The 9,145-nt window shown below is 37.9% G+C and overlaps 1 protein-coding gene across 4 annotated transcripts in view; it reads right to left on the reverse strand.

Moving 5' to 3' along the window:
• The window catches only part of CCPG1 (cell cycle progression 1), a 41,469-nt gene extending 32,325 nt beyond the window's left edge, over positions 1 to 9,144 (reverse strand). Inside the window, exon 1 of one of the 4 annotated variants that reach the window (XM_034993857.1) lies at positions 8,891 to 9,144. The gene's annotated coding sequence lies outside the window, so the exon portion shown is untranslated. The remainder of the gene's footprint in view (positions 1 to 8,890) is intronic. The other 3 variants (XM_034993859.1, XM_034993858.1, XM_034993860.1) reach the window with 3 other exon arrangements.
• Between the last annotated feature and the right edge of the window lies 1 nt (position 9,145).

Here is a 9,145-nt window from a genome sequence, read left to right on the forward strand (position 1 = left end):
ACCCAGTTACTGTACTCCTCAGCTCTAAAAAGACCTCTTACAAAAGCCTAGCAGAATCTATTTAAAAAAAAAAAGATGAAAGTCTCCAGCTGGAGCTGGCTTCTGTATCACATATTTATCTTACTTTCAGCAGTCAGATGATGATACTCTTGCATCTATCAGACCAGCTTTTCTGATGTAATACTGAAGATGCTCTCTGTTTAGTATTAAAAACAGTAAAGTCCAGTTTAGATTTTTGCAAATGCATTTTACTCTCTAACAGTTTAGCAGAGACAGCCCCCATAAAAGTGCTACACCTTAACCTTACTCCAACATAAACTCTTTGTTGTGATGCCATGGATCGACATTAACAAGTCACTAAAAAAAGAGCCCTACTGAACTCATCATCTTGTCCCTTGAAACTGTTAGTAAGCACATACTGCACTACATTTTCAAGCATCTTCTTTAGAAAAATCATCAGTAGAAATTTCTGATTTTAGTGTTAGAATAAATGAGCTTATCCTGAACAGCTGGCTTCAGTAATGGGAAGAGTTTTCCCTCATGATACCTATCCTTGGTAAAAATATAGACATCATAATGTATATTGTGTGTAGAAGAGTATCTTCATCCTTGGTTCCATTTTATAATTCCTACCACTATGTTCCCTCTATCTCACTCTTCTCTTCTACTTTTGTTACCTTCCTGAATTTTATATATGTTACCTTCCAAACATTTTATATAAGCACTGAGGTCAACAAGTTTCCTACCTTACTTTTCCCAATTAGCTGTTTAACAAATTTTTTAATGTTTTCAAAATTATTCAAAAATGACTTTAATGACTACATAATGTATTGTTATATTTATCATAGCTTATTACCCTATTAATGGATATTTTTAAGTTGCTGATGGGTTTTTTATCATCAATGAAAAACAGTTATGCAAGAAATAAGTCATCTAAGACTTTTATTAAGTAAGATGGTTCTGTCACTATGCTTTATGGTAATTTGGTGAATTCACATTTAAAAAGTTATTCTAACACAGGGGCACCTGGGTGGTTCAGTTGGTTAAGCATCTGACTCTTGATTTTGGCTTAGGTCATGATCTCAGGGTTGTGAGATCAAGCCCCACATTGGGCTCTGTGCTGGGCATGGAACCTGCTTAAGATTCTCCCTCTCCTTCTCCCCCCACCCAACAAAAAATTTTGACAAATACTTCTGTAGTTAGATGGTGAGAAATGTGTCTTTTTCAGGAATTAAGGAGTCTTCAATCTGTTCACTGTGGAAGGGAAGAACCTTCCACTGTATCTGTTTTCTTTTTTCCAAGTAGTCTAATCTTAAGTGATGGGTCAGTTTATACTTTTCTTTTTACTATCTACAATGCCGACCCTATTTCAGTCCCCAAATTCTAGCAATAAATAAACCTGGCTTAGGAGTACCTAGTACCCCCTAGGCCTTTGTGCTATGGGAAACTAAGTACTACCCTAGAGAAGGTGATGGCAAGCTTACTGGCTAGAATGGTTAGGTAAACCCTTTATTTGAAAAAAACTAAGTTTCTATAGGACTTTTAAACTGTTATAGCAGATAAATCTTGCAACATATTTTCACCAAGCAAAGGCAAAGCTAAATGGCTTTCCAAAAACATCAAGGACAAAAGATTTGACAGGCAATTCTGAATATGGAACTAAGTGCTGTCTGCCATTTTGGATGCTCAAAACACAACACAAAAGCTTCCCACCATTGGTATAAAAGGCAGAGGATAAAAGAGATGCAGAAATACAACAGCCACTTTCACATAAAATATTTTTGAATTAAAAAAAGAAAGCAAATTTCATTGTTCTCCTATCCTGCCTCCCAAAGGGGGAAAAAAAAAAAGCTTTTTGCCAAGTTGCATCATTCAGGAATCACAACCTCCGTTAAACTTCATAAACATGAAGTTACAAAAGACTTTGAATATGTCATCTTTTGTTTGCCTTGTGAAAGACCTGCATTAATATAAGGCTTCATAAAACTTTTAGACCACCTGGTAAAATAGGGCTAAAGATTTAAATGTACAAAATGAAACCACAAAAAGACTCAAAGACAATGGAAAATAGCTTTACAATCCTGAGGTGAATATGATCTTTTTCTAAGCTTTATACAAAACCCAGAAATTGTACAGGAAAAGATCTTATATAAAAATCATACACTTGTTTGCCAAGTCACTATATAAGGGAAAAATATCTGTGACATGTATGAAAGAGTTTTCAAAACACTTCAAGTGCACCAATAAACCAGTAAGAAAAAGGTTAAAACACTGAGTGGAAAATTTAGCAAGCGGGGCACATGGGTGGCTCAGCCAGTCACGCAGCTGCCTTCAGCTCGGGTCATGATCCCAGGGTCCTGGAATCAAGTCCCGCATCAGGCTCCCTGCTCAGCAGGTAGCCTGCTTCTCCCTCTGCCTGCTACTCCCCCTGCTCGTGCTCTCTCTCTCTCTATCAAATAAACAAATAAAATCTTTTAAAAAGGAAAAGTCTTTGAGAAATCTTATATATAAAAAAAAAAAATTTTAGCCAGGAACATACTCAAACAATTTATAGAAGACACAAAAATAACTTAATACTGAAAAAATGCTCAAACTTACTACCAAATAACACAGAGAGAAGCAAAATTATTTTAATGCCTAACCAATTTACAAAGACTAAAGAGATAAGTTAGATAAGATATGGGAAAATAGGCATTGTAAACAGTGGAAATGTATATTATCATCCTTTCAGTGATTTTTTCTTAAGTTTTATTTAAGTAATCTCTACACCCCATTTGGGGCTGAAACTCATGACCCCTAGATCAAGAGCCACATGTTCTTCTGACTGAGCCAGCCAGGCACCCCTTCCCCTTCAGTAATTTTTAAGAACAAAATTTTACAGGCAGATACCCTGTGACCCACCAATTCTCTTTCATTTCCTATTCATTTCATTTCTAGGAATTTATCTGATAGAAATACTCACATGAATATGAAAATATATACACATATATGTAAGAATGGTTGATGGAACAACTTTTATAATATAAAATTAGAAAGTGGAAGGTCTACCAGGAGTGAATTTATTAAAATTCAAAAATAGAGTAGGTCAACATGCCTTGACATGGAGAAATATCAATATATTTTAAAAAGCAAGACAAATATGTATAGTAAAATGCTATTTATATTAATCTACATGCAATACTAAAATTTTAGAGTATCTTTCAAATCTAAAAAAAAAAACAAAATTACATGTATCTGCTAAATTTTCAATGACCATTTATTAATTTTATAGTCAGCAGAAAAAATATTTTTTTTCTAAAATAAAAGGACAAACCCAATTTTAAGTACAGTATATGACTGATACAAATCCAATCATCTTCTGGATGACCAGTTTCCTTAAGATAAGTCAAAGGGCTTAAAGGAGTCATAGAAAAATGTTGACTATCTGAGGTATGAGAAACTTACGGTGGAAAACTGACACTTTGATGAAAACAGGGCTTTGATGAGTCCACAGTGCAGTAATTATGGCATTAAGATGTGAGTCCTACAGCTGCCCTGCCTCTTGGTTACTATATTTATCATATGAGTGGATGCAAAGACAACCATAACCTATCTATAGTAAGTTGCCCTCTCCTAGTTCTAGTAGAGTGGATTTCATTTAAAATACTGAAATCTATCACTAAAGATAGGTGTCTGGGGAAAAAAAAAAATCTAGAACAGAGTAGTAATTTCACTTTATCCATGCCCAGAAAAAGGTACCAACAGGTTAACCTTTTGATGTAGAAAATAAATTAAGAGGTGAGTCAATACACAGTTTCTTCACAAGTTTCCTTCTATGTTGTAACATCCCTCAATTGGGAAACAAAAGCAACTACTACCATATTTGAAGATAAAAGCACTCTTCTTTTGCTTCCATCTAAAAGAAGCCACACCTTTGATAAAAAGTCTGAAATGGGGCGCCTGGGTGGCTCAGTTGGTTGAGCGACTGCCTTCGGCTCAGGTCATGATCCTGGAGTCCCGGGATCGAGTCCCGCATCCGGCTCCCTGCTCAGTGGAGAGCCTGCTTCTGCCTCTCTCTCTGCCTGCCTCCCTGCCTACTTGTGCTTTCTCTCTGTGTGTCAAATAAATAAATAAAATCTTTAAAAAAAAAAAAAAAAAAAAAGTCTGAAATGAAGTGAGTCAACAATATGAATTCAAACACTGTGGGGAAATGAAGATGCCTATCAGTATGTAAACATTCCTTTCACCAGGTAGTCTCATTCTGAGAAAAAATCCTGGCTTTCCGAGACTGTTATATCTTAATTCTGGAAGAGCCTAAAAGAGCCAACATATACATAAACTTGACCAGGCTCTATACTCATTTGGGCACCATGGGCCCCTGGTGGTCCCTTTTTCCCTTTCATGAATAAATAAGTAAAACTACTGGGTTTTGCCTCTTTGTTTTCCTCTATTCTCAAATTTTTAAAAAATAATTCATTTTTGCTTATTAAAAATACATATTTATCATGTATCTACACTTTTTAATTTGCCCTAATTCTACGTAAAACAAAGGGATTTTCACTTCCATTGTTTTCCATTTTTAAAAATACCAATTAAATATACATTCATTGTTACTTTTTAGTGGTAATATTAGAAAATGTTAGTAAAGATACTGAGTTATCAACTAATCATATAAACAGCTGTTACCAACCCATGCATGATACATAACATATTCCTTTGCCTTTCACTTTCACTTATATTTACTCTCATAAAGTCCTCAGAAAAGTTTCTAAAACACTTTCTTATTTGAATGTTCTGTATGCCCACCTTACTTAAAGTTAATCTCAAGGGTCAGATGCTGTAATATAGGCAGGGCTGACTTCCCCAGAAGAAGGTGTCTAAGCTCAGTGTCTAAGACCAATGCTTACACACGCAATGTATCTCTCAGAGGACCTAGGATTTCATATTCAGTGTAGGCTCAATGTTATGAAATCAACTTAAAGTAACATTTTAGAACATTAAACACATTTAGAACATTAAAAACATCCACTTCCTACTGTCAGAAGTTAGACTGATGATCTTTCTTAGACTTTAGATGTGCAAAAAAAAAAAAAATCAAAACCAAAATTAAAAGCCCAACCATAAAAAGCACACTGCAGTTTCAGGACCTTTAATGCAGCAGAGTGCAAAGTCACAGTCAGGAGATGGGCCAAGTTTCCTTCAACCTAGAAAAGGCAAAAAGCTCTACCAAAATATCAAATTAAGATACCATTTGACTGTTCCATCAAACTTCCCAGTCAAAAAAGACATATCACATTCTTATCACACTTCAAATGCACAATATACTTTATGTACTGGCCTACTTATGTAAGCCAATAATACTTTGTAGGGGCAGATCACTCTGCCACTTACAAAGTGATGTCATTTTCATACCTGATTTGAGCTTCACAAATACCCCATGAAGTAAGGTAATTGGCTATTACGTACAACGTACACATGGAAACAAGACAGAGTCACAAATTATGCGCTCAACATCATTAAAACATCCTGACTCCCATTCCAATGCTCTTTTTACAGTAATTTCATCATTACGGTAACACAAACCAGAAGGTTTTAGGATAGTGATTTATGGACAAATACTAAAGAAAAATTAGATTTCTGACTTCCTGTAATGCAGGAGGAAAATCTTTGACTCACTTTATTTTTTAATACTTCCTTCAAAAAACCTACCAGCCCTTAAACAAGTTTCCACACATCAGATGCCCTATAAAAAAAGAAAATCCCTAAACTTATCAGGTATTTCCAATCCTTCCTACATTATAGGGCTAAATTTCATCTTAGAACTCAAATTGAGAAACTTTTTTCAAGTTTATCTGGTGCAGTATATTGGACATGACCTTTGAAACACACTCACATCCCTAATTTGTTTTAATCTAGTCAAAACTGTAAAACTGCCAGCAAGGAAATTCTTGAAAATGTAACTTATCACATACATTACGGCAACTTCCTCACCTAACCACACATAAACATGCAAACAATCCAGCCTCTAGTAGTTCTGCATTGTTAGATGAGTCTGCATTTTCTGTTTTAAAATATCCTGGGCTTAACAGGCCTTGCTGCTGTGTCCATGTTCTTTACATGTCAGAAACTATTGCTCTAGGATCTTAACAGTTCATACTCATCTAGCTTTTTAAAATCTTTATTTAACTTAGATAAGAATACAACTACACAATCGAGACTACAATACTATGGAACCAGTTAGTAAATCAAACATGGTAATCAATTTGTTTCTTATGCCCTGTAAATGGACTCAATTACCTATTAAGATATTGAGTTAAACAATACACAATATATACAAAATTAAAAGATCATAAAATAGTGAAAAGGAATTGAAATTTGAGGAGGAAGCAAAGCTTCAAAGAAAATAAAATACGAATACTATAGCTTGAAAAACAAAAAAAAAAGCTTTAGAATGGATATTGTATTAAGACTTAATGGAGGGCGCCTGGGTGGCTCAGTTGGTTAAGCGACTGCCTTCGGCTCAGGTCATGATCCTGGAGTCCCGGGATCGAGTCCCGCATCGGGCTCCCTGCTCGGCAGGGAGTCTGCTTCTCCCTCTGACCCTCCTCCCTCTCATGCTCTCTGTCTCTCATTCTCTCTGTCTCAAATAAATAAATAAAATCTTTATAAAAAAAAAAAAGACTTAATGGATACTTGGGAGTTGAGGTTAAACCTCAATTTTTCAGGACTGATAATTGCAAAAGTACACAGAATATTCCTACAGAAGACCAAGACCAATGTGACCCTTTCTTTAGGACAGAAAACAAAATATGGGCTAAATAATATGCTTCTTACCCATTCATATCCAACATATCCATAATAGAAAATAAAAGTAAGCACAATTCAAAATATCAGTACTATATAAAACATGGTACTCAAAGTGATTTAATGAAAACAAGCTTTAAAAGCCCCCATTTCGGGGCGCCTGGGTGGCTCAGTCGGTTAAGCAACTGCCTTCGGCTCAGGTCATGATCCTGGAGTCCCGGGATCGAGTCCCGCATCGGGCTCCCTGCTCGGCGGGGAGCCTGCTTCTCCCTCTCCCATTCTCCCTGCTTGTGTTCCCTCTCTCACTGTGTCTCTTTCTGTCAAATAAATAAATAAAATCTTAAAAAAAAAAAAAAAAAGCCCCCGTTTCATCATTGCTTAACTTCTTTATTTCCACTGGCAAATGTTTACAAATAATAAATTTAAAATTCTCCTATCTCTAGATCTTTTCAGATTAATATGCCCATCTTTTGTCACCTGATAGATTGACAGGAATAATCAACATTGCACTGCCTTAACTAAAGACTAAGCACTTTTGTCGTTGATTTTACCGTACAAAATGAAAACATTAAAATGAGATGTACAAATGCTAAGAATTATTGTCATATCTGGGGCTTTTTTTCCTTTTTAATCCAACGAATGCATTTCTTGCCCCTTCCAGACAAACAATTTACACTTAAATTAATCTGTGGATGCAGTAACAGGGGCTCTGTGTAGGTTTTTTGTTGTTGCTTATTTGTTTTTTAAAGCAATGTTTAAAGGGTCTATGGAATTGCTGCACCGGTATCCTTTTTTTAAATTAAGTTCTTTTCCTCGGAAAATACCAGAAAATATAAAGAAAAAGTCATTTATGGTTTCACCATCTGATCACTTTTATAACTATCTTTTCAGCTTATTTTTAATAGACATGATCACTTCTGGTTCTATAGTTTCATTTACAAAATTAGAATTATATTTTCTCATCTGTTTTCATTTAAAAAGTATTTCCCACACCCTTGAATATTATTTGGGAATGATTTTTATTTAATAACTTCTTTAGAATCCTATCCTTCACTTAAAGGGTTAAAAATTACGCATTAAAATAATACCCTCACTTTCTCCTGTCCCTTCACCTTTATGATGAGAACTCGGCAAAGAATAGTAAACCATTCACTCTAGCATCCAAGGTGTGATACATTGTATCCCCCTGAAAAACGTGGGATCTAGTAAGATTCAAACCTTAAACCAAAAATATGAAGCGCTAACAGAGACAGTTCAAGCACTATCCAATGGATATAACCTTACTGGAGGAGGCAAATCTAAAATTCGCAGGACTCAACAGTTACCTATTCTAGCTACAAGAAAGCTCCACTTCGTTTTTAAATAAAGCAATTGTGAAGCAGTGCAAATTTCACCCACCCAACAAAAGTACCGTAATTGGCTGAGTTCGTTAAAACTGCCGCTCCCAATGGCAGAGCTGGATTCATTAAACAAAGATAAATATGTAGAGCATACAAGGAACTGTGTGGACAGCTGCTACAGTGGAGTTATCGTTTAGGAAGACCACGCTAAAGTGGGCCGGTTGAGGGGGAAAAGGATAAGGAAAGGGATCTGATCACTGTCAGCCTGGCGTATAAGCAGAAATCTCAGTTGCATTATTTAATATTTAATCTTTCTATTCCTGGCATCACGGGGCTCAAACGTCACCAAAAAAGATGAGCCGGCTGAAAAAACCGGCCGGGTGACGCACATAACATCTTATGGATTCTCATCAATCAAGACCAAGAAGCGCCCCAGCCAGCCTAGTGAAGGAAGAAGGGTCCCCCCGGCCATCAGCTCCCCCAATTCCCTGGTACGCCGCTCCGGTCCGCAAGCAGGGATCGGAGGCTGCAAGACCTCCCGACCCTATGCCTCAGGGGCCGGATCACCTGGGGGGCTGCGGACTCGCGTTCCCAGACCACCCTTGAGCCAGCTCCCGCCCGGAGTCAGTCCCCGCCCGAGCAGCCCCCAGCCTCAGAGAAGACCCCGCCTCTGCCTCCGCCAGACAAGTCAGCAGGGGGTGCGGGACAGGGCCCCGACAGGCGGCCGAGACTCCTCTCCTGGGGTCCCAACCTGCCCAGGGCCGTACCTGAACGGGCAGCGCCACCTCCGCCCGACCGTGCAGACTGTCGCGGTGGCAGCGGTCCCAGCTCCGACACAGTGACGCCTCACTTAAAAACAACAACCTGCTCGCTGGCGTCCGTAGCCGGGAGGCGGCGGCCGGCGGGGCGCCGCAGCGCATGCCGGAACTCGTAGTCCCTACCTCTCCTCATGTCGGGCACGGGAGGAGGGAAGAACTACGACTCCCGAAGAGGAGCGCAGCCCGCCCTGGCTGGGCGGCAGG

This window comes from Mirounga leonina, unplaced genomic scaffold (genome assembly GCF_011800145.1).
Source record: "Mirounga leonina isolate KUSES-001 unplaced genomic scaffold, KU_Mleo_1.0 Mir_91, whole genome shotgun sequence".
Taxonomy (NCBI): domain Eukaryota; kingdom Metazoa; phylum Chordata; class Mammalia; order Carnivora; family Phocidae; genus Mirounga; species Mirounga leonina.